General features: G+C 44.8%; 1 protein-coding gene across 2 annotated transcripts in view; it reads right to left on the minus strand.

Moving 5' to 3' along the window:
• Window positions 1–21,488, minus strand: part of CEPT1 (choline/ethanolamine phosphotransferase 1) — a 365,449-nt gene extending 343,961 nt beyond the window's left edge. The window contains exon 1 of one of the 2 annotated variants that reach the window (XM_086923091.1): window positions 21,193–21,488. The gene's annotated coding sequence lies outside the window, so the exon portion shown is untranslated. The remainder of the gene's footprint in view (window positions 1–21,192) is intronic. The other variant, XM_086923089.1, reaches the window with a different exon arrangement.
• Between the last annotated feature and the right edge of the window lie 5,335 nt (window positions 21,489–26,823).

The following is a 26,823-nucleotide window of genomic DNA, read 5'->3' on the forward strand; positions in this document are numbered from 1 at the left end:
TAGAAACCAAAGACCAACTGTTACAGATGGATAAGCTCTTAGGTGTCATTCGTGCCAAAAACAAGGATTTGGAAACGAGGTCCAACTGTTACAGATGGATAAACTCCTAGGTGTCATTCGTGCCAAAAACAAGGATTTGGAAACGAGGTCCCGCCGCAATAACCTGTGCATCACGGGAATTCCAGAAGCAACCGCGATTTCTAAAATGGCGGTGTATGTTTCGGAAAGGTTGCAGTACTTGTTTGGAGTACACCTCTCATCAGTTTTCACGGTGGAAAGAGCTAATCGTGCTTTGGGCACCAAACCTCGAGTGGGAGCTACTCCCCGGCCCATCCTGGCAAGACTTTTGAACTATCAAGATCGCGATGTGGTGCTGCATCAGGCGCGCGTTATGGGGAATGTAGCGTATCAAGGTAATCACATCTCCTTTTATCCAGACTTTACACCGCCAGTACAGGCTGCCAGGCGCGAGTTCCTACCAGCGAGGCAGATCCTGCTGCAAGCGCAAGTCCCCTACTCATGGAGTTATCCTTCGAAACTTAAGGGGTCTTATGATGGCTCGTCCCACTTCTCCTCCGATGCCAAATCCGCCCTCAAGTTTGCCAAGCATGTAGGTGGCAAACAAGCTAAGAAAGGTTCTAGACCGGAGGGATCAACTGATCACCAGCTAAGTGATAATGACTGATGATAATGGGCTGTAGTCCTCTGCATAGCATATAGCAATGCTTTTCATTTCCTTTCAGCACTTGAGAAGTTATGTATGACTGTTTCGGTTTCACTTCTGCTCTTAGCCATTATGTGTTCATCAATGCTGTTTATAGTTCACAACTATTGGTTTAGACCGCTCACACCACGCCGGCTTACACAGAGGCGGACACTGGCCGTGAGCTGCTCCGGGTGCAAACTAGGTTGTTTAATGTTTCCGGCGCTTTGCTTTCTGTAACTGTAGGATATTGACTTAGGTTTGAAACGGATTAGCTGGAGATATCGGTACCCAATACACTTATATGGTCGCACGACTCATTCTCTATCATGCAGCACACTTAACTCCCTGTAGTTTCTCGGCCACCCTGCTAAGGTTGGGGAGTCTGCCGGTGCTCATACAACCCCATGGGAATTTTCCTAGATTTCGTTGGTTTACAATGTTCTTTTGGGGGGTGGGGGGGGGCGACACTCTTCAAACTGATTGGGGGTTTGGTGTGGTGGGTGGATTGGGGATGTTGTTCATTGTTTGACTGGTGTACTAGTAACTTATTTGATAGAATGCACGATCAGGACAAAGACTATCATCTGTTGCCTTAGACACAGAAATGACAAACGCCTTACCTTTTTATGCCTAACAAGACGAGTATAAATTGCCTCTTGTTGAACATTAGAGGTTTAAATGACAATAGGAAAACTAGACTAGTACATGCCCATCTTGCAATGCATAATATCGATTTATGTATGCTGCAGGAAACCCACTTGCAAATTACTACCTCCCCAAAGCTGAAACACAAAAGATGGGGTTATACGTACTCATCGGTCTATTCCAACTATTCTCGCGGGGTGGCGGTGCTGGTAATGCGAGCATTGATTGGAAGGGGAGAGAAGTCCATACAGACCCCGGTTGATGTTTGGCGGATGCGAAACCCACACTCTAGGGAGGGCACCTGTTCTTCTGAACACCATAAGGCCTGGTCTCGATTAGACTATTGGTTGGCGATTCGAGATGTGGCAAGTTAGGAGGTGGAAGTGGCTCATTTTCCGAGGACACTATAGGACCATTCCCCGTGTCTCCTTAGGCTATCTTCCCCTGATGTAGAGCAAAGAGCGTTCTCTTGGAGACTACCCCCACATGCCTTATTAGATGAGGCGTTTAAGGAGGAAATCCGTAAAAAGATTACTGATTTCTTCACTCAACTCCGGTTCAGTTGATACTGAAGCCTCTTTATGGGAGGCGTTTAGAGTGGTCATTCGGGGGCAGTGCATTTCTCGGCAAGCGGGAGTGCTTATGGCCATCAGAACTACGCTGGTGCCATTGAGGCCACCATAAAAGACCTTGAGACGCAATGTTATACTGATGGCACGCCCGCTAATTTAGCTCAGCTGAAAGCCGCACTATTGGAATAGGAGGCATGGGGTCCATAAACTACTGCCCCCAGGCCAAATCCGGCCCGTCTAATCAAATGGAGTGTCCGTCCTGGTGCGTCCACATCCACAGCATCAACCTGGTCAAGACTGTCATCTTGACTAGGTTGATGCTGTGGATGTGGATCCCTCTTCTTTTCCTCAGCTCCCGGAATGTGGTCAGGCACAGGGTTATAGAGTTATTCCCATGTAGCAATACGCTCTGTTGTGCCTGATTTAGATATGGCCGCCTCGGACAGTTTTACACATGCGCAGACCGAAGCCTGCGCCGTCTGTGACTTCACCGGATGGAGTCCGCGCGAGTCTTGCGTCACGCGTGTCTGTGCGTGGAGGGTGCACAGAAAAGAGACCGGTGTCCGGGACAGGCGCGGGAGGCTTGTAGGCCAGTGAGTGGGACCGTGGATGGAGCGGGCGGCAGTGGGTCCACGGATGAGGAGAGGGCCATGGTGGAATGAGATGTCCAGGCAGGCTTGGGGCGGTCCATGGAGGGTTTTTTATTTTATGCGTTTATATATAGCGCAGACTTTACCCAAAGGTGTCAGAGCGCTTCACAATAGGAACAGAACTGATACATGAGAACAAATTACAAAAGCAAACATTACATTACATGAGGCAAAAGTGACAATCGTGAGCAAACAAAATACAAGAGGTAGCAAACTGTGCATTACAGGAGGAAAAAGTGACATATGTGCAGAGTCTCAATTATAATGTACAGCAGGTTAAAGGCCCTGGGGCGCTGTCATTTTTTCTTTTCAAGATACATTTCAATTAGGGTTTTACATGAGTAAAATAAAGATAAAGATATCCCACAAAGACACTTCCGCTTTGATGGTTCTGCTACCAAAATCCAAATGGTCCAAGCTCACCTTGCCAGGCCTACTGAGCCCTAAGCAGTGCTAACTACTATCGCAGCATAAGGCGGAGACGTGTTGTTTGGGGTTTGAACTAGTTTGAAGCTGTCACACCCGTAAATGAGAACTGTACCAAAATCCACAATATCAAGGGATCACGGAAAGTAGGAACCCATTCGTAAAGTCCTTTGCCTGCTTCTACGCAAGTAAGAACTGTGTGCCCATTGTACTCAGGTCTCCCTTACTTCCCCTACTAGCCCGAGAAGAACGGAAGACAGACAGACAACAAAATGTTGAAACTGTTGGGGAAACAGAAAATAGATTCAGAGTGCAGAGTTTTTAAACAGCAGTGGACAGATGACAATTTTTTTGTCCAGTGCAAGGAAAAGGCAGTTTGTTTAATCTGCAAAGAGACTGTGGCGGTGTTTAAAGAATTTAATATCCGCTGACACTATGAAACCCGCCATGGAGGGCAGTATGCTAGCTTGCTGGGCCAAGTGAGGAGAGACAAGGTGGCTAAGCTATGGATTTGCCGCCCAGCAAAGTACACTGCTACGCCAAACACGGGCAAACATGTCATCCGTTCGGGCCAGCTTCAAGGTAGCTTATCAATAAGTGCTTGATCGCTGTCGCGGAGGAGGTGTGTCCGGACAAGAAAGATGCCCTAAACGCGGTGAGTCTGTCCGCATCTACAGTTACCAGGCGAATTCGAATTCAAGAAATGGGGCATAATGTACATGTCCAGCTGAAAGAGAAAGCTAAAGATTTTGAGTGTTTTGCATTGGCAATGGATGAGAGCAATGTCGTGCAGGACACAGCACAACTGCTGATTTTTATTCGAGGAGTAACTTTTGAAGTGTCCGAGGAGCTGGCAGCTCTACAAAGTATTACGGATACTACGACAGGAAAGGATATTTTTTATAAAGTATGCCAAACGATGGAAAAGTTGGATTTAGACTGTGCTAAGCTGGCTAGCATCACACCGGACGGTGCTCAGAGTATGGTTGGTGCGTTGCGGGGGCTAGTGGGGCGCATAAAAAGAGAAATGGAGGAACGAGGTCTCACTACAAGTCCACTGCCTGATTCACCAGCAAGCACTGTGCTGCAAAGTTCTGAAGTGGGAATCTGTCATGAAGGTGGTTGTGTCTTGCATAAACTTTATCTGAGCAAACGGACTAAAACACAGGCAGTTCCAAGCTTTTCTATCCGAGCTGGAGTCTGCCCATGGAGACGTGCTTTACCACGCGGAAGTCAGATGGTTAAGCCGGGGTAGAGTTTTGAAGCGCTTCTACGAGCTGCTACCCGAAATCAACGCCTTTGTCCTGACAAAGGGAAAAACTGTCCCAGAGCTGACCGACACAGAATGGAAATGGGACCTTGCCTTTTTAACAGATGTGACAGAAATTTTAAACGGCCTCAATTTACAGCTCCAAGGCAAGGGAAAATTAATCGGTGACATGTATTCCCACGTCAAAGCATTTGAGGTTAAAATGGCGCTGCTTGTTGGACAAGTGCAAAAACAAGACTTCACCGTTCTCCCTGCTACTCGGAGACTATCAGCTGAAGAGCCAGTGGTCTTGTTTCCAACCAAGAAGTTCAAGAACGCACTGGAAACGCTGAGAGCGGAGTTCAGTATGCGGTTCCGTGAGCTTCATGCCCACGTTAAAGAAATTTGCATATTCCAGAACCCTTTTGCTGCCGACATTAATGACACCCTGCCTTCTCTTCAATTTGAACTGGCTGAGTTGCAGACCTGTGATGTGCTGAAAGACGGATTCAATCCCAACTGTCTCATAGAGTACTATGCTTCCGTCCCAAACGAGGCCTACACCAACATCAGGAAGCACGCTATGAAGATATCCACAGTTTTTGGGAGCACATATCCGTGAGCAAACATTTTCACGCATGAAGCTGATAAAAAATCCGACAAGATTAAGACTCTCAGATCAACACCTGCATCAGTCTCTGAGACTGGCTGTAACTGGAATGGAACCGGACATCAATCTCCTCACTGGTCAGAAGCAAGCCCAAGCTCACACTGATATGGTAAGACGGCTGATTTCAGTAACTATGAATATGAAAAAATGTCAGTATAGTAATGCTCTTTTTATAGGCAACATGTTTCTTGAACAGCGATGTCACATACAAAATGAGACTGCAGCATGTCATCTGCTGATGGGCTGCTTTTGTTTTTTTTATCTGCCATTCCTGAAGGGCCTGCATGCTTCCAGGACCACCCTAAAGTCAGCCTGTTTATTAAAATTATTCTGCATTACGTTATTTCACTGTGTGGCAAAAAAAATTATCATCAGCTTGTGTTTTTATTTGCTAATCTAATCTATATCTAAAATAAAAGGAGTATCTGTGGTAGTTCAAATAAACAAGAGAAGACTTTCTATTACTTTTACTTTTTTTGCAAACCAACAGGTTGCACCAAGGCCCAGCAAAGGGCAGCTGCAAAAAAAAAAAATCATTATAATCTCCACAATAATACTGGTTGTCACTTTGGCCCATATCATTTCCTATTTTAAGACTGACCCTGGCCCCTCATCACAGAAAGGAAAGTGGATGTGGCCCCCGCCGAAAAAAGTTTGGGGACCCCTGGATTAGGCTATTATATACCGAGCCTACAGCTACATTACATGTAAATGGTCTCATATCTGCTCCATTTCAGATTACACAGGGCACGCGCCAGGGGTGTCACTTGTCCATCGTGTTATTTGCAATTGCAATGGAGCCACTAGCTGCTCGCGTCCGACAACATCACAAGGACAAAGGGATAGGATTTGGCTCTCAAAGCCTCCTGATCTCGCTTTACGCGGACGATGTTACACTGTATATTTTGAACCCTGCACAGAACTTAGATGTCATACTGAGAGAGTTCATCAAATTTAGTAGGCTGGCCGGTATATCTATAAACTGGTCTAAATCAATGATCTTTCCCCTGACTTATAACACCAAGACTGTCACTACGGAGTTCCCAATGCAGTGGGAAGATGAGAAAGTAAAATATTTGGGGAAATGGATAAGCCGAAACCTACAAGAAATCTTGAACTTAAATTATGGTAGGGCTATCATGTGGCTAGAGAAGAAAGTGGATCTGTGGGCTAAGCTTCCGTTATAATTAGCAGGGAGAATCTCGTTGGTGAAAATGATTGTGCTGCCTACATTTTTGTATCTCTTTGTAAACTTACTGATCATTCTTACTCAACCATTCTTTAGAACTCTGAGATCATTGCTAATTTCTCTAGTGTGGGCAGGTGGCCAGGAACGGGTTTCGTGGGAATTATTGTCTCTCCCGCTGAGGCAGGGAAGCCTGAGTCGCCCAGGTATGAAATGATATGCACTTTGTGCACAAGCACAATTTTTACATCATTTGGGCCACCCGACATCTTTTCAACCTCATGTGGCTGTGGAGAGGGATGCAGTGGCACCGGTTCCCTTGGACGTAGCAGTTTACCAGAAGTATAGGCGACCCACGGAAGACGCAGATACCCCCGAAACGCTACGATGGGCTTAAAATGGGCTGCGGAGGCAGGCGTGAGCTCAGATATTGTATGCCTCTACTATTTCCTTAGCCCAAAATTCAATGCTACCAAATGTTAAGGATGAGATTAGAACAAAGGTTGCGCAGAAATTGAAACTTCACACGTTTGGGGACCTCTACACAGGGGATGTTTTTAGAGACCCCCCCCCCATGGCGGAGGAGGGACAGAGGGTACCATTCGGGAAAATATTTCTCTATCACAAACTAAGGGCTGTCTGCCGAGAATTGCACAGTGATTTCCCACCCCCCGCCCACATTGTTGGCCCTGGAGAACATACTTCAATCACATCCCCACGTTGGCTTATAACCAGACTATACAAGTGAATGCAAAATGATGCCCCAGTGACAAGGCCCAATCTATCAATGGACATACATTGTACTCAGCTAACTGAGCTTTCTCAAAACTACACGCTTCGATTAATCCACTTCAAATTCTTACATAGATTTTACAAAACACCCATTAGCTTACGTAGAATGGGGCTAAGGGATGATGACTGCTGCTGGCGGTGTGGGATGGAGACGGCCTCATTCCTCAACATGGCATGGGAATGTCCAATGCTTGCTTAATACTGGTCCCAGATTTTTAAGTCTATTAACCAAATTCTGGGTCTATCCCTGTCCCCATCTGCCCTCTTGGGATTGCTAGGGTACTTTAAGGAAACACACATACAGAAACGTAAATTACATGCATAATTGCTACTGTTTGCCAAACGCCAAATTGCAATACACTGGGGAGGAAGCGGAAGGTCACGGAATGGATTAGAGAGGTTTGGTACAGGCACGTTCATTTAACCACTTTTTGAGAGTTGATGCCACCCACCTCTCGGCCCAGGGAGATATGGGAACCATTTATTACATGGGTATGGGAGCAAACGAGTGTACATGGGGATGCTGACCTCACGGATGTCCAAACTGAACTGGAGATCAGTATGACATGGGGGGGATGGGGACGATAACTGTATAGAATGGAAATGGCAAAGCGCACTCTGGACCCTGCTGCTATATTCAGATGCCATCACCTCTGCACGTTTCTAGTTTCATGTATACTATTTCTGGGGATATATATTCGAAATGCTGTGCTGGGCAAATGATCATGGATGATAAAGATGTATTTTTTGAATTGTAATGTCAGTTCAGTTCATGAAGCTTTATTCGGTTCATAAAGAATAATGACCATAAAAGCACAACAAACATGCAACAGAATAAAAATACAAGCAATGATTAAAAGATCATACTTTTCCTAAAAGTCATGGATTTACAAATAAAACTGGCAGTATAAAAACATATGTCGGGGCAGTCCAAATTGTACAACAAACACATTGCATCCTCCACACTAAAAACACCATTCTTGAGAAATATTGGTTTTAAAAAGGATATCCTAACATTCTTGAACAGGGTGCAAATGAGCATAAAGTGCATTGTGCTTTGTTTCGAATGCCCATCGCAGGAGCAGGGGCCAACCGGATGCTTTTTTGGATGTGGGAAGGCCACCAGTACATGAGCAGTTCCAACTCTTAGTCTAGTCAGTACAAATCTATGCGCAGGCCTAGTTACCACGCTCAGGTAATTCTGGAATCCCTCAGTAACAATATATTTATTATAAGCATTAACAGTAACGAGAGAATTACTCACAGCTGAGCGTTTATGGGCTCTGTAAGACTTAAAAGAGTTTTTCATGTCCTGTTTGGAGAGACCTCTGGGGGGACAGTGATCTAGCAACAAATTAATACCAAAGATACTTTTGTAACAATCTAAAACATATTTAAGCCATGGTATCTGCAAACAATTGTCTAATCCAAGGCAGTCCCTAATTACAAGTTGATTAAACTCAGTCTCTTCCTTGAGACAAATGGCTCGGTAAAGCAATAGAGGCCTAAGTAAAGCAAGTTCGCTCAAGTAGGAGACCCCAACCTCTTTGTGAATCAACTCTGTTGGGGCAGATTTAGGGAGGCACAATAATTTCTTAAGGAAGTTATTTTCTTCTATCTGCAAACGTTCAATATTGCAGTAACCCCAGAGCCCCGCCCCATAAAGGGCAATGGATACACTACGTGCCTTGTAGATTTCCATCATATCCTTGATTCGCCTATCCCCCAGCTTAGACGCGAATTTAAAAATGCCATAAGAACTTTTGCTCATTTTAGTTCGAACATTCGTTAGTTCTTGCCCCCAGCTGCCATCACTAGTGAAAGTTACCCCCAGGTAGCAGAAACTATTCACATGCTGTACTTTATCCCCATCTATAAAAAAGGAATGGCTTTTACCCGCGTTTGTTCCACAGGTCATTGTATGGGTTTTATTCTTATTGATCAGCAGTCTCCTGCTCCCAATAAATTCAGTGAACTTGTCCATCAGACGCTGCAGACCAACAGGTGTCCGTGACAGGAGCACCGCGTCGTCTGCATACAGCAGAACTGGGACACTGTCCCCGGCAACCTGTGGAGTAATGTCACTTGAACTGGTACAGCAGATTTGTTAGTGGTTGTATAAATTGTATTTTGCATTTTCTTGAAAACACCCGGAAAAAAATTCAAAATTATTATTGTTTTAAAAGCATCTTAAATAAAGCTGCAACATGATTACACACTATGCTCTCTTATTTTTGTGGCTAAAACTGCTGTGCAACGAACATGCATAAAGTTACATTTCGTTTGAATTAAGGTAGAAAGGTGCCTGTAACCTTTTACAATAGTATTTTCTTTATGTTTAATGTGTGTCATGTGGACGATGTATAAATGTCAACATCACGATTGTATGGTCCAAGACCGAAGGAGGTTGAAACGCGTCTTCCTTTTTTTCTTTGCCATTAAATTAATTGATCAAACAAGAGGCTGTTGAGCGGCGAATTTCTTTAATTGAGGTGAGAAAGGATCTCGATTGTATGGATGTATATTTCAAAACAATACCCAATTCAGGCATGGAGCATGAATTATGTAAAAAAGAAGCAGAGGACTCTGGGGTAGTTCTCAAGTTTTTTTGCATATATTTGCCACACATGCTGATTGCCTGGTAGCTGCCGCTGCCTACTTTGCCAAGAGGGACTCCTGCTGCCCGCGGACACCTTTGCTGTTGGTCCTCCCCGCCGCCGCAAACCATCCCACCAGCGGCCGCGAAGCGGGAGGAGGACAACAGCCCCCACAATTCCTGCCGTGACTGCCACGCCCACCGACACGCGCTCTTTCGCGCCCGGAGGTGCACAAAACACTGGTGCTTCCTCCGCGTCGTGGGACGCGGGCGAGTGGCAGCCGGGCCAAGCCCGGGCGAAGGGCAGGCCGTCTGCGGCCGTCCGGGGCTGGCCAAGGCTGGGCTGGGCCACCCATCTTATCCTCATCTTTAAGACTTATGAAGTAAGACTTTGTACATAATCAGTACTATCTTCACAGGCTTTGTATTCTATATTTATCTTTCGTCTGGAGAAATATTGTGTGTGCCTAATTTTTGTTACATATGGTGTGTGCTCGATGTTAGCCATGACAACAAAGATTAGTAAGCCCAGAAAGTCCACGTTGGGTGGGTCTATCGCAGGCACCTTAGATCAATTTATTAAAAGGGCGGCATCTGTATTAGAGAAAGAGATCGCAATTACGGAGCGTTGCTTATCCCTGGAACCTGTATATAATAAGCGGTCCTCTTTGGGGGCTACCAAGCATGCAATTAGCCCCCCTCCCCCCCCCCCCCCCCCAAGATTGCTAATAACATCTGGCAATGATAAGATTCAACCTACTATGGGCAATACCTCTCCTAACATCTGATCACCAGATGCCTCTAGAGTCTCAAATAGGGATTACACAAAGAGAATTTAAGCGCAGATCCCATTTTGGAAATTATATCAGAGGAGAGTGATTCCTCCTCTTCCCCAAAAACACCTACTATAAATATTACCCAGGTGACTCCTAATGCTCATGGCCCGCCCTCTAAAAGAAAGCGTGGAGGAATAAATCATAGGGGAAGACCGGCAAAAACCCCAAAATTATATGTTTCACCACCTAAGAAAAAGACATGTCCATCCAGAAATCCAGTTGTAACCCACTTATTTCATTGTCCCCCCCAGTCACAAATTATACTGGATAAAACCGAGCAAATGCTTAAATCACTAATCATTCCATTAGTTGAAAGGATAAAAAGAGTAGGGGAGAAGCTGGAGATATTGGAGGAAGTGATAAGATCGAACACTACAGTCTAACTATGGCCCTAAATCAAGGTAATCAAATAATTACATCTAGCCCCTAAATCAAGGTAATCAAATAACTACATCTAGCCTTGCTAATATAAACCCCGAGAAGGAGGTAGCTAAGAAATTAGTGCCTCTCCCATCAAATACTACCCAATTGCAGAACAACACTACTGAACCCCCAAAGCAGACTGAGCAAAATCAGGGTAAGGCGGGTAAATACATCTCCTAATCACAACAGGGGAACTAAAAATGATGGAATGAATATACGGGTACCGCGTATAGACTTGCCACCGGAGGCGGCTCCATATGTAGCTGTACTACTAGGGGTCCCTGAACTACCTACAGGGAAAAAAGAGGGATATTATGAGTTGAAAAATAAAGTAATGCATTGGTTAAACAATAATAGACCACTGCCAACAAATATAAACGGGGAAATCCTCCATGCAAGGAGAGTGGGCTGGCTGGGACATCGGTCAAAAAATCTTGCAGGGGACCTGATCATTGTGAACTTTAGGGACAGGCGTGTAACTTCTTTCCTTCAAACCTGGCCTGGTCAGGTAAGGGATGGTGGCATAGCCTTGAGGGAGTTGTCATACTTTTACCCGAGACTGCAAGCTATGCCTTGGACAAAATGACACCCAGGAGACATTTATATAGCAAGACCACCGAATGTTTACCATCAAGATGACCATCCAGTAGACTCTTTTTAGAAAGGTTTCAACATTACGACATCAAACCAATTTTCATTGCTATCCGGTCTAGAATCTGTTGACTGACTCCCTAAAAAAATCACTAAGAATTCCCATAAGTCAAAAGACACTGGACACTTTACCGATTAGTGTCCTGACGGGAACTAGTGTTCTTAAGAAGGGGACAGGGGGAAACGGGTATGTTCAGAAACCACTATCTCAGAAAGGTGCAACATCCAGTTTTGGGTGTAGTGCCAACACTTTGGTAAGTAACCCCCTTAACCAACATGCCGTAACGGCGGCGACTAATACAAGTAGCATTTCTGGGAATTCGCACACCATGATAGAACAACTGAGGGATACTCGGGTAATAAATGAACTGGGTGGTACCTCTACCCTTGTAGATAATGGGGATTTGAGCCGCATAATGTTTTGGAATGTCGCAGGACTCAGAGCTAAAATAACAAACCCAATCTGGGTAGATACTATAAATGAGTTTGATATCCTGTGCATTCAGGAGACATGGTTAATAGCGCCACTCCATCTTCCTGGTTATAAAACCATCTTTACACCGGCAGTGGAGCTTGCCCATGGCAGGGCAAAAGGTGGCCTGTGCATATTTTTTATCAAACCAGCTCCAAAACCAGAAAGTACAATTACTTTCTGGCAGTCCTTATCAGCTGGTGAAGATATATATAACTAAACCGGCTGGTATCTTAATTATTAATTTTTATAATAATATTTCTTCTATGGACATGGAAGTCACATTAAAAAAACTGGGCAATGAGATAAATAAAGAAATAGATAATAACCGTATGGACTTGTCAGTAATATGGGGAGGCGATCTTAATTGTACTATCTGCAAAAAGGGTAGACATGGAGTTTGCGGTATTATGCTTGACCATGATAGCAACTGGACACATTTTGAGCACTCTTTATGCGGAGATTTGTTAAACGATATCATGTTCTCAGGGGACTTGGAGTATGCAAATGAAGTTGGCTATTCTGAGTTTCCCTTTGAGCCAACATTCATAGGCAGGGGCGCATCCTGCACGATAGATTTTATCCTAGTCTCTGCCAGCCTTGGACACTTAATCAAAACCGGTCATACCCTGGGCAGTGCATTAAGTGACCATTATCCCCTAGTCCTGGAGATTTTAATCCCTCTTCGGCAGTTGAGCTCTGGACAGCCACCCAGACAGAACGTCTCTGATGTAATCCTGACAAGACAAAATGGTTATTCTCTCAAGTGGAACCAGGTGGTCCCAGGTGATTTCCTGGCTAAGTTAATATCTAAGTGCCTACTTGTTTCCGGGCTATACTTGACGAGAATTCTAATAGCCAGGATATTATAGATCAATTTAATAATATTGCTCGTCAAATTAAGGAGAATTTATGGGTGGGCCGAAAAAAACGCAAAGGAAAGAGTAGTAGCCGGTTTGATTCTGCATGCACTAAGGCCCACACTAATCTTAAACATACGCTACATGCCGTTCCCCGTGACCCTCTATAGCATGGGTACTCACAAACTTTCTCTCGGGGGCCAAATTACAGTGTGGTTTGTGTCGGAGGGCCGCACCGGTGGGGGCGGGGTCAGTGGGGGAGGGGGCAGGGCTAGAGCACCAAAAAAACTGTGACCATGAGTTTGAACACAGGTCCCCGCAGCGGACGCCTTCTTCCACTGAGCCACCAGACCCGGCATACACACATCTCTCTCTCTCCCTCTCCCTCCCTCTCTCCCTATTTCTTCCTCTGTCTCACTCAGACTGTCTCACTCCCTCTCTCCTTACCTCTCCCTCTGTCTCCCTCTCTCTGCTTCCCTCTGCCTCCGCCTCCCTCTCTCTCTTTCCCTCTCCCTCTGTCTTCCTCTCTCTCTCTTTCCCTCTGTCTCCCTCTCTCTCCTTCCCTCTCCCTCTGTCTCCCTCGCTCTCTCCTTCCCTCTGCCTCCCCCTCTCTCCTTCCCTCTCCCTCTGTCTCTCTCTCTCTCCTTCCCTCTCCCCCCCCCTCTCTCCTTCCCTCTCCCTCTGTCTCTCTCTCTCTCCTTCCCTCTCCCCCTGTCTCCCTCTCTCTTTCTCTCCTTCCCTCTCCCTCTGTCTCCCTCTCTCTCTGTCTCCATCTCTCTCCCTCTGTCTCCCTCTCTCTCCTTCCCTCCCTCTCTCCCTCTCTCTCTCCTTCCCTCTCCCTATGTCTCCCTCTCTCTCTCCTTCCCTCTCCCTATGTCTCCCTCTCTCCCTCTGTCCTTCCCTCTGTCTCCCTCTCTCTCTCTCCTTCCCTCTCCCTCTGTCTCCCTGTCTCTCTCTCCTTCCCTCTCCCTCTGTCTCCCCCCCTCTCTCTCCTTCCCTCTCCCTCCGTCTCCCTCTGTCTCTTTTTCCCTCTCCCTCTGTCTCCCTATCTCTCTCCCACTGTCTCCATCTCTCTCCTTACCTCTCCTCTGTCTCCCTCACTCTGTTGCCCTCCTCACAGTGTCGCCCTCCTCCCTCTGTCACCCTCCTCCCTCTGTCACCCTCCTCCCTCTGTCGCCCCCCTCCTCCCTCCCTCTGTCTGTCACCCTCTTCCCTCCCTCCCCCTGTCTGTCACCCTCCTCCCTGTCTGCCACCCTCCTCCCTCCCGCCTCCCTCTGTCTGTGACCCTCCTACCTCCCTCTGTCTGTCACCCTTTGTCTCCCTCCTTCTCCCTTTCTCTGTCTCCCTCCCTCTCTCTGTCTCCCTCCCTCTCTCTTTCTCTGTCTCCCTCTCCCTTTCCCCCTCCCTCTCTTTGTCTCTTCTGTCTGTCTCACTCTGTTTCCCTCCCTCTCCCTCTCTTTGTCTCCCTCTATCGGACTCCCTCCATCTCACTCTCTTTGTCTCCCTCCCTTCCTCTGTCTCCCTCCTCCCTCTCTCTCCTTCCTCCCTCTCTCTCTCTCTCCCTCCTCCCTCTCTCTCCCTCTTCCCTCTGTCTCCCCCCTCCGTCTGTCTCCCTCTGTCTGTCTCCCTCTGTCTGTCTCCCTCTGTCTGTCTCCCTCTGTCTGTCTCCCTCTGTCTGTCTCCCTCTGTCTGTCTCCCTCTGTCTGTCTCCCTCTGTCTGTCTCCCTCTGTCTGTCTCCCTCCCTTTCTCTGTCTCCCTCCCTTTCTCTGTCTCCCTCCCTTTCTCTGTCTCCCTCCCTCCCTCTCCCTTTCTCTGTCTCCCTCCCTCTCTCTGTCTCCCTCCCTCCCTCTCCCCCCTCCCTCTGCCTCCCTCCTCCCTCTGTCTGTCGCCCTCTCTGTCTCCCTCTGTCTGTCTCCCTCTGTCTGTCTCCCTCTGTCTGTCTCCCTCTGTCTGTCTCCCTCTGTCTGTCTCCCTCTGTCTGTCTCCCTCTGTCTGTCTCCCTCTGTCTGTCTCCCTCTGTCTGTCTCCCTCTGTCTGTCTCCCTCTGTCACCCTCTCCCTCCCTCCGTCTGTCTCCCTCCCTCTGTCTGTCTCCCTCCCTCTGTCTGTCTCCCTCCCTCTGTCTGTCTCCCTCCCTCTGTCTGTCTCCCTCCCTCGCTTTACCTGCCTCGCTTTACCTGCCTCCCTTTCCCTTCCTTCTTTGTATAGCCTGTGGGCTATGCTGGCTATTGAAGATACTCTCATTAGAGGCCTCATAAATTCACTGAACAACAGGAAAATAACAATTAAAAGGGAGGCGCTGTGCGAGGCTTCTCAGAGAAAGGACGTCACCACGTTCTGGAAAGCCGTGAACGTTCCTTTCTTTGGTAATAATACTAAAGCACGCATTGAAACTGCCATCTCCGAAGATGTGTGGGTAAATCACTTCTCCAAACTTTACAGTACACTTGAAGGTGGTCAACAACCCCCAAACCAATCTTTGAGGGAGGGAGGTGCAAAGATTTTAAAATTGGATGTTACACTGGAAGAAGTGATTGTGAGCCAAAAGGCAACCCGGGAGGGAAATCCCCGGGACCAGTGGGAATTCCATCAGACTTGTTTAAAAACAATATCGACCTTTGGGGGCCTCTCTTAGTGCAACTATGTAAAGCGACAGCGGAGATGGGCTTTCCACCCTCTTGTTTTACATCTGCCATTGTGCCCATATTTAAAAAAAGGAGAGAGACAAAACCCCATGTGCTACCGACCAATCTCCCTATTGGATTGTTCTGTGAACATTTTAGGGATAGATATCTTAAGCAGATTACAAACTTGGGCAGAAGATAACTGTCATTAGTGATCTCCAGCTTGGGTTTCAAAAAGGGGTAGGAACGATTGAGCAAGGGTTAAATCTATTTATCCTACAGCAAAAATACACCCGGGCAAGACGGGAACGTATTTACTTTGCCTTCGTTGACTTGACGTCAGCGTTTGACTGTGTTTCACATAGCCAGCTATGGGCCATTTTGGGAAATCTGGTTGTTAAAGAAAACATAATTCACTTTCTTATGGAATTATATTCAGGTGCAACCGCAACAGTGCGTTATGGGAAAAAAGGGGAATGTACCAGACCATTTGGCATAGGGCGCGGGGTTCGCCAGGGGTGCGTCCTCACACCCTTTTTATTCTTAGTGTACATTAACGGCCTGGAGGAAGCCCTACTAAAATATTCAAAGGATATCCCTATGGTAGCTAGAAGATCGATCTCCGCAGATGATGCGGTTATCATGGCCCGGACCCCTATAGCACTACAAGGTCTTTAACATCTTTCTACACTTTTATGTCAGATTTAGACTTGCACATTCATTGTACAAAAACATTCTCTATGAATTGCGGTCCTGGCGCTAAGAAGAAGAAAAAGGCTATTTATATTGATGCTAGTCCCTTAGATTTTACCCCAACTTTTCCATATCAAGGGATTTTATTTCATGAAGCAGGCACATGGGCAAGTGCAATAAAAGCTAGGAAATTGCTTTTTTGTCAATTATGGCCCTAAAAAACTTTGCAAAAAAAATGGGGAAAAAAAAACAACTGTTGAACTTTTAAAAATGTTTAATGCAACATGTATTTCAATTGCTGTCTACGGTGCTGGGTTATGGGGATATGAAAATGTGAAGCCAATCCAGGTCGCAGAAAATATGTTCTTGAGGTACATCCTAGCTGTACCTGCGAGTGCCTCAAGCTATATCTGTCACATGGAACTTGGTCAACCTTACATCAAAGACACAATTAGGGTGCAGCCAATTTTATTATGGCACAGGGTCTGGACCAATAATGAATGTGTACTGAACCGCGCCATTATAAAAGACGTATTGAGTCTAAATCATGTATGTAGGATCAGGTGGCTCATTATATGTAAAAGATTTTCTTTTTAAACTGGGCTGCCAGATTAACTATGATGATCCTCCCTCAATGTGCAATATTTCTAGGAAAACATTGAAAGTGCAATGCATGAAATATTTGGAAACTACTACAGCTAGTGAGGAAGTAAAGAAAAAAATCTGTTGCTGCTCACCAACTAGTACTGGTACAGGGGAAAATCCAACCATACCTAACCCTAATGATGAAATAACAAGAGCGGTTCAATTTAACTCGTTTTAGGTTGAATATCTTTTTTAGAGTTTTAACTTTCCCCGTTATGAACTCCTGGTCACATGACTTAATTAAATGTCCCTGCGATGATCTATCTGCTCAATCTGATATCCATATCCAATTTTTCTGTAAGTTTTACAAAGCAGCACGTAACAGATTGATTGTACCTATTTTAAAGGAAATGGGAATTAACTGATGTCTCCCTGCTTTTTTAGCACTGCAGAAACTAGATGGAATTTTAATTGTGGCTTCTATTACCGATTTTTTTTAAATTGCTTTCAGATTACGTAAATCAATTTGCATTTAACTACACTGTATATAAATTAATTTTAGTCGTCTTGATGCTTTACCTGTAATGTATTTTCTATGTAGTTGAATGATGAATTTTTATGTACTTTTATGGTTATTTGATTTTAACCGAATAAAGTCGAATTGAATTGCATGCATCTCCAAAACATTTAGTGCCAAGCAGTAATGATAAATGTATAGATCTCTAACACACAAATGAAGTCCAGGCATTACGAAGTTGAGTCAACACAATTTAGTAGTCTAGGCTCCCATAGTCATGCGTGATGACGTTCTATTGTGTGATGGATGTCATTTTACCCGGTAGACACCCCGGACTGCAGACATAGCACTCTAACATGTTAACCTGAGAAGATGCAGGCTACGAGGAGAACCTATAGGTGTAATTACAGCTAAGGACCTTTGATGAAGTAAGTGTTAATGAGCACGAGCCATGGATATGCCAATCCAGACTTCCTGTGCAGATTGAGGATGCAATTAGCAGGACTTCATGGTGTAATATTTTCATACAGCATGTGACTACAAGGCCAATCTCTCCTTGTAATTCCATGAGGCTAATTACAAGAATGTGAGAAGTATGTGAATACCCTATCTCTGACACCTACATTTAAGATTATGCTTTTTCCACATGACACAGAGAATGGATTTGCAGTGTTCAGAAATAATATGGTACCACAGCAAACAGAGAATATAGACCTGAATGGCTAATAATGACAAACGCTTATTTTTTCCTTACCCATAAGAACTACACTGAGGAAGTAACTCAAGGAGTTTTTGGTAAGATGTGTGGTATGCAAGATTGATGGCATAAGTATGATTGGAATGGCAGAGTATAGTGCATAGACTTACGTAATTCCGAATAGAATTATATATCGGAATCAAATCACTTAGTCCTGACGAAAGCCAACCGACCTCAGAAGGCGCACTTGGGCTGAAACATGTAGACCTATTTTAGATACAGGAGTACATAATTTTCTCCTATAGCATGGACTCATGTTTTAAACGTACATGGGGTCCTTACTCAATCTAATTAAACATTGTGATACACTGGGAGGCACCTCGAGGCAATTTTAATTTTGAGATCCCTCCTAAAAAACAACAAAGAACTCCCTTTAAATTTTGAGGTTGAGCCCACCCAGATACCTTCTAGTATATGGGCGTGAACTCTATTATAAAGCATGCCACTTGAGAAATCACAGTGGGTGAGAGTCCTTACAAAAAATCATGGGGATTTCCTGGGGAAACTCTTAAAAGCAAACATTTGCAATACCATCTATGGTCCAGAGCTCTTAAGAATTGCACGCTCACTTTACTGCTTTAACGGATTTAAGACAACCTGTAAGCAGAACCAGACTGTCAGCAGAACCAGCCTGTCTGAGAAGCAAAGTAAGTGGCTGCCAAGGTAATTGTGGATATTCTAATTCAGTGGGTATTGGTCCCAGAATCATGCTTTCAGTTGCATCAGAGGCCAACCTGAGGCAAAAGAAGTGATCATGCCACGCCCCAGTGAATCTTTAAAGTCACCTATGCTTGGCGGTCCCGACTGGCCAATCACAATGAGACCAAACACTGATGACCAGTGAGGGAGCTGCTCATTAAAGCTTTTTTCCCTCCTTTTACCCCCGTTTTTGATGAATACCAGCTATTGGGAGCATTAAAGTTTTGTTTTTCCATAAAGCCAGGTATTTTTTAAACTCACTTATTCCTGACCCTTCCACTCTCACACCAATACACATAGTTCACTTCACTCCAAAGTGCTCCCGCGTATTTGTCGGTCGTAGCATCCACGCCCCGCAGTGGCCAGGAAGAACCCGATTATGAAGCATGCCACCAAGATACCTTTTGGTTGGTGAGGGTTATTTTAAAAAAACTGTATTGCTTTCCCATGCTAGTAACCAAACGGTTCACTTGGGTTTAGTCACTTTTTGGAAGGTTAAGCACTTTATTTTGTAAATTCTGAGTGGACACTTTGTTTTTTCATAACTTACAGAGGCGATAGAGTCCATGACGGATATATCTCTTCACTCCGTTCTTTGTTTTTGACACCAAGGAATTAACCTAAAGTATAAAATAAGCCATCTAATTACATGTTGGCATATGTCAGAAAATAAGAGCTTTTTAAGGTAAAAGCAGATGGAGGAGAAGGGAGAGAGGTCTATTCATAGCAGAGGGCATAGCTACTTGGCTCAAATTATTCAAGTTTAAATCTACCAATTTTAACACTAGCCTAAAAAAAATATACTTTGTTAGGTGTCAATAAACAAAGTAGGTTAGACAACAAAAAAGATATGTGTTGTTTTGTTCAATCTCCCATCACTCCATCTTGTTGCTTGCCCCCCCATCCCTGTGTTGTGCTTTGCTCCCTACCCTCCTGTCCTGCGCTGCATTGTTGCTTTCCCACTAGCCCTTCCATTTGCTGTGTTGCTTCCCCTCCCTCTGCACGTTACTGCTTGCTCTCCCATCCCTCTGAATTGTTGCTTTCCCCCTTCCACCCTCAGCGTTGTTGCTTGCCCTCTCCCACCCTGTTTTGTTCCTGAATCACTCCCACCATTCAGACCCTCTCCGTGGTATAGTATCCCTCCTACAACTCACCCCTCCCCCCTACTGGATCGTCCAGCATTGTTGCTTGCCCATTCCACAAGTCCTGTTTTGTTGCTTGCCCCTAGCCAGAAAAGGAGAACATTGGCAAAGCCAATAGGTCTCTGGTGTGCAACCTATTAGCTTTGCCAATGTTTTTAGCCTTGTTGCACAGCAGATATGTAACATGGTTAAAAACACTTGAAAAAGGGTCAATAGCTCGCAGAAAGCCAGACATATTGGCTTCGCCAATGCTGCTTGTTCTTTATCAAATGCGCATGCACTGAAATTTTCAAATTCTGGATGTGCACAATAAAAAAAAGACAAAACTCGTGTTTGATTTATTAGACTATAATGTTGCTGAATGTTCAATAATCTAGGCAACATATAAGGTGCACATGACAACTGACTTGCCCCTTACTTCACTAAATAAATAAATAAATATAAACAAATAAATAAATGCACTTTGATGGAAAAATTCCGCATGTTAAATAAATACACTTTATTGGAGACACCTTATGATAATTTTATATCGAGTTTGTTGCACATATACATGGCAAACATTTTCATGTTTTGGCTTGCGGAGGGCTCTTGAGTCAAGCCAGAACATTGTCTCGGTTCTCCGTATTAATTTACTGACTGGTCCACCTCTATTACACCGATCTGTGATCTTTTTGAAGAGTACATAAAAAGTAGCGCTATGGCGGTAGGCCGATGTGCCGCTGATTGAGATTAATCAAATGAAGTAATTTGAATACAGTACAGAACACACAGGAAGATCACTCCCACAGGACTGCGACTACCGAAAAGTCATCAATACAGAAGAGTCAGCAATAGCGCTTTGAAGGCTAAATGCCATTGTTACTGTAGATTTAAAGTCGGCGATGTATTTCGAATTCATGTTATTTTAAAATTGAATAGGATAAACTCCAACTGCCCCAAACTCACTTGCCCCCAACTGCCACGTTGTTTTCGCCAAACCAGCTATAAAACGATCACATAGTCCATCTTAAAAGGAAGACATTTTTGGATGAACCAACGTAAATGGACAACTACTTATGCTTATCATAAATGCTCCACAACTGCTTCCCGGAAAGTCGATATTAATAAAAGGAAGTAGATTGGCTACACATTTCAACTGTAGTAGCTGTCTGGAGTTTATTTCTACAAGCTTACCTTGCCCAGTAGGGTATTTTCTAAATTGAACAGTACAGATCTGAGTAAATGTAAATAACTGCTTTTTAAGACTTGCGAATTAGTGCTACTCGGAAAGGTCGCACATAGCAAGATCAGTGGGAACCACGCTTCCAAAAATGAGAATTGCGGAATTACAGTGTAGGTAAGTCCCACCTGCGCAAGGGGTAGGCTGCGGAGCCAGTGGGGGGCGGGGTGCAGCCCCTACTGCGGAGGGCAACCTCATTAAGAAGGTAGGAAATCCACTCACCGCTTTCGTCGCGTCCAAAGCAGAGGTTGTAGGAACAAGAGAGAGTCCTGGTGGGAGACGCAGAGATCTACTTCAGCCCTCTGCACACAAGGAGCACTCTGCTGCAGCGTAGGGTGGGGCCTAGGCCCGAGAAGGCAGTCGAAGTGCTCTGAAGGGGGGGGAGCGAAGAACGTAGAGGGCCGCAGGAGATGACGCGTGAATAGTGTACGGACCGGGTGGCGACCCGCCAGAGAAACTGCTACGTAGCGGAGTCGCGCTGTCCCACCTCAAGCCAAGGTGCTGGCTCGATATGATAGGCAGGGACAGTGACCCAGTACAGTGAGCTTCTCTGAGGTGACGTCACTATATCCCGCCTACTCACCAAAGGCAGGAACAGCTACATGCGGTATCAGGTGGACTTTCACACATTGGTACTCCACAGCCACATTCTACCGACAAGGAATTATCTAACCAATCCCAATCGATTTATTACCCCTGTTGCCTCACAGCCAATAGAAAACTAATGTGATGTCTTACAGCCAATCACATGACGTGAGTTACCCAAGAACATCCAAGATCACCTCACTGTTGAAATGTTTCGTCAAATCGCATTCTATTTTTACAGTGCTTTGAAGCCACTAAGCGCACACGTTTGACGTGGTAGCCGTTATCATAGCTGCCAAGTTTTCAGGCTGCTTATGCTTAACATTTCCATGATTGCCGTCTGCTTATGTGTGCTACTTTAGTGTGACGCTTTATCGCAAGAAAACAAGCATTGGCTTAGCCAATTGGTGTCGCTCTTTGGACTTTATATTTATTTAGCCAGAATTATTGGCTTAGGCAATGCCTTCCCATACCGGACCCAAGACGGGTGTTTTTAATGGTAAGTCTTTCATTTTAAGTCTTCCTCTCCTGTGCTTACACTCCCTTTAGCTGCAATATTAAAAACACAACTGGGCCGTCACATCAATAATATGGCGTTCTGCAGAAAATAGCCACAAACTAAACCCAAAAGTTTTGTAAATTTAACCAGTGCGTATTCACACCGTATAGGCCAACTTTAATATTTATTGTATAAAGAGCGTGTGTATGCTCTAAAAAATGATTATTTTTTGTAGCAAAAAAGGTAGAAGCATGCTGCATTTGCTAAAAATGCATTGCGCTTCTACTTCATAAGAAAATATCAAACACACTTTTCAAAGCGCGCACCCACTCCCTTAACGCTTAAAAAATCAAGGTTCTCGAAAGTTTGCAAATAAGGCAGAAAGAGCAGCTGTGTGACAGCAGAACATTCCTATTCTACAAGTGAAACCTCACAGGTTGTGTGTTTTCTATTTAAACGCTTCCTCAGGGCCGGCTTTAGGGCAGTGCGACATGGTGTGGCAGCACAGTGGGCCGACCTGTGCTGGGGGTGCCAACCTCAAAGAGGGGATGGGTGGTACTGTGTTTAGAAATAGCTTATGATTGGAGAGATATGGGCACTTTTACCCATGGTTGTGAGAGAATCCAAGGATTCAGTCATGGGGTGCCATAAATGATTGTCGCACCTGGCACCACCAGTGCTAAGGCCGGACCTGCTTTTCCTCCTATGTCCATACCCCCTCTCTGTCTTCATCGCATAAAAGAACTTAGGCACTACATCAATAACATAGCCTTCGTCTGAAAATGTGCACATGTATGCCTTAACCCTTTCTGTGCTCATGATGGAATGGTTCAGTTATGAGCTCCGGTGCTCATGAGGGAACCATTCTGTCATGAGGACAGGGGTACGAAATCCCTCTGCTGCAGACAGCAGAGGGATTTTCCTTTTTAGGTCTCGCCTACGCAGCGCACATGCGCTGCATAGGAGGTGACCTTTAGAAATCGATTTGGTTTTTGTGCCAAAAACGTGCACGCATTGCATTGCTTTCAATGGCAACGCGTGCAAGTTTGGCAATTCCCTTACGGGAGCAAGCTTTGGCAACATTTATTTGTAATTTACTTCCAAACAGATGGTGCCCAAGGCTCGCTCCCGCAAGGGAATCGCTGTGTGTGCTCTCGGCCGCACTGCCCCCAACCCTCCCACTTGTTAACCCGTTTTGTTTGCTGTTTTTTTTACAGCGTGCACAAGTTTGTACTTGTTGTGCCTTCTAACCACCCTGTGCATTCCTCTCCTGACTTCTCAGGAGCCCCTATTTCCTGTTCTCGCACTCTTTTTGTGTAACCTCTGATGATTGCCCCGTTTCTCACGGTACCCTTGTTTGCACAGGCCCTGGGGCCATCTCACAATGCCGGCTCCATGCAGGGAGAAGGCAGGGCGGGACGTTAGCAGGATCCCGAGTCGTGCGGGTGCTTTTGCTTGCCTCTGCAGCCGGGAAGGGCATGTGGCACCCCGCTCCCACCCCCACTCCTCCGTAAATCAGTGGACAAGGAAGCCCAGGTGGGAGGAAAAGAGACCCCCGCCCAAAGTTGCTGCAGCATTGCCTAACTGTGATTGTGAGCGCAATTTGGAAGGTCCACAAATACCTCCTGATTTTTGTTCTCTCCAAGCAAAGACCAAATGAAAAATGTTTAGAGCCTGTCTCAGTTTAGTGACTATGTGGGATGTTTTACTCTAGGATAAAGATTTATGGGCAAAACCATTAGGGTTTCAGTACACTTGCTCATACACCACTGAAATTACTTTCATATTTTCACTATACTAATTCACCACTAATCATTTATGGGTGCTGGAGTAGTGTGCTAATCACCGAAAACACGATTTGACGCCTCGTCAGGGGGAGTAAACGCTATATAAATGCAGTTACAATACAAGAGAGATTTTAGGCACCCATTACTATTAACCATATGACCCTCTGTGACATCCACTCATCCTTTCATGTGGGGTTCTCCTTCTCTTATGGTTTAGGACAAAGAAATAACAATCACCACACATAGCCACTTAGGTATGAGGACATAACACAAGCTAGGTCCTGCCACCATCCATGGATCAATTTATATTACATATAAAAACAAGTTTGACCATGTGTAGTATGGTCTGTTCATAGTCAACAAAGTGTCATGAAGAGCTTGACAGATGGTCATAATCCTATCCCAGTCATCCTGGTGAAACAGCTGACAATTGCTTCTAATGTTCCCTCCTTCACAACAAAAAAAGCTGATGCTTGGTTAAAACCAATATTTCATCATCCTGGAGAAAGACTGATAATTACACCAAATGTTCGCCTTTTTGGACAGTAAAATGTATATATCTATGTCTATATCTTCCTGCGCCATGATAAAATCCTTGGCAGTTGAACCAACTCCTCTGCTACTTGGTATGCAGAAAGACTAGCTATGTCCACTTTTGTTGTCTGGGTGTGCCCCAGCTTTCAGTCAAAGGGAAAGTCTATTGATGGGGTAGTTAAGCAGTATCTAAATAGATAAGCTATTTGTAATGTTAACTTTCGGTCTGCATTCTAGCAAATTAGCTTCACTTGAGAAGTGACAAACAGGCACAGTTACATAGGCAAAACTATCCAAAAAGATAACAAAATAAGCAGAACCAAGACAACTACAGTCAACAAAATTAAGAATTTAATTCCAACTAAAGCGTAAAAAAAAGACAACTCGAATGAGGCCCATGAATTGCTAACCACTCCATTAATAGATATTCGAAATAAGGAAAGCAGAGCATTCTAACAATGTACATGATGGGATACAGCAGTGAACAGGCAAGATACATTTGACTAAAAAATACCTAAATCAAAGTCAAGGCCCCAGATTATGTCGAACCACAATAGTCACTCTGTAGAACACCATGTAAATACTTGGAGATGCTTCCAGTGGTGGGAAAATTGATGTTTGCTTCACAACTGTGGAAGAACATCTACGAGACTGGCAGAATGGTGTGCCTTATTGATGAAGGTGGGGGGTCTGTAGCAACAGAACTGGTCTACTAAAGCTGCTCCTCCCACAGGAATGGCTCTACATGTATTTGTAGTACTTGCAAACACATTTCTCTGACTTTCTTCGGGCTGATTAGTGACTTGGAAGCAAGGGTTTTCCCAAGGTAGCCTTTGTAGGATCTAAACTCGGCACCTTGGAATGCAAGAATAGGCAGCATTTCCCCAATGCCTCAAGAAAGGCAGAATGTCTTTTACCATTACTGGTAGAGCAGCAATCATCAGAGAATAGCTTCCCAGGGATTCTCACACTGCTTTTCTAGCGGCAAACCTGGCTTGCATGCAATTTTCTGGTCTTTGTTGTTAGGTATGTTGTTTGTGTTATCAGACATGCTGCCAGTCCTGATCCAGAAATGCACATCCTCATAGAGGGGTCTCTCTGGTGATTTCTTGTAATCCCATGCAAGGATTCGGTATAATCATGCCGCTGTATAGCAGAGCAAGGATCCTTGTAGACACATATTGGTAAGTCCCAGTAGATTTAGCACGATTGTAGCCTTTAACATATTTTGCTAAGAACCAGATGGATCGGAATAGGGAATTCTCTTTGCCATTTTTTCATAGAGCTATAGAGGCAGTAGATGGTGACCTTCAGGAGGTTCCAGCTGGTGTAGTCCAGCCTGGGCTTCCCTCAAAACCTTAGTATATCTCACTGGGAGGAATATATTTTTGTGAACAGGTCCTTTGTGTAGCAGCCATTTTTGAATCTGCTTTTCTGCCTGCCCTTGGGTCAAGGAATGTATCATGGAAAGCTTTAGGTTCCACTTGATCAGGCAGATTTGTAATCATATGTGGGTGATTTTTTCCTGTCTGTCCCCTTTATCTCTCCTCCCTGGAATGGGCATTGAAGTAGCTCTCAAGATTAATATACAACTGCTAAATGAAATAAATATGCACATATTGTTTTCAAAGGGAATGTTTGCCATCTCCACCCTGATGGGTTGTTAAGACATGATGGTTTCCAGTAATCATAGATTGAATCACCTTCCACCCCCAACCCTGCAGCAAGAGAGCGGTGTGGTGCCAGTCATGGCAGAGGTGTAGACAGAAAGGAAAGTAAGGAAAGGGAGAGGACCATAACTGTTGGAAACTCCACACTCATCTCAAGAGCCGACTTCTGATCTTCCCCTTTTGTTCCTCACTGTTGTTCCTGATTGTACTCGAGGCTTTCTCAAGTCTTGAGAAACCTAGCATTAACCTCCATCTTTCCTTCTTTAGCTTGGTGAAAGATTGGCAAATGGCCTTCATTTTCATCACTCTCAAACTTTGGAAATTGTTTGCATATTTTATCCACCGTGGCAATGTCAAAGACTGGCATCTGGTTCTTATTTAAAAGTCCACTAAGCGGTCAAAGGATGAAACATGGACTATGGGCCAGATTCATCAATGTTCCGATTTGCGAGTCCTTAATAGCGATTATTAAGGAATCGCTATTAAGGACTCGCAAATCGGGATTCATGTAGAAATTGCAAAATAAATTGCGATTCCTACAGCCTCCTTATTTGCGATTAGAAATTTGCTAATCGCAAATAAGAATGCGATTTCAAGGGTGCCAGGGGTGTCCAAAGGACACCCTGTAGCATCCCTGAAATGGAAATGTAGCCTGATGTTGCGCACACACATGTCTAAAGGACATGTGTATGTGTAACATACCACTTAGAAAAATGCACTAAAGTGCCTTTTTCTAAGTTTTCGCTATTTACCACGAAGTCAGACTTCACGGTAAATA

The sequence above is a fragment of the Lissotriton vulgaris genome, chromosome 5, assembly GCF_964263255.1.
Source record: "Lissotriton vulgaris chromosome 5, aLisVul1.2, whole genome shotgun sequence".
In the NCBI taxonomy this organism is placed as follows: domain Eukaryota; kingdom Metazoa; phylum Chordata; class Amphibia; order Caudata; family Salamandridae; genus Lissotriton; species Lissotriton vulgaris.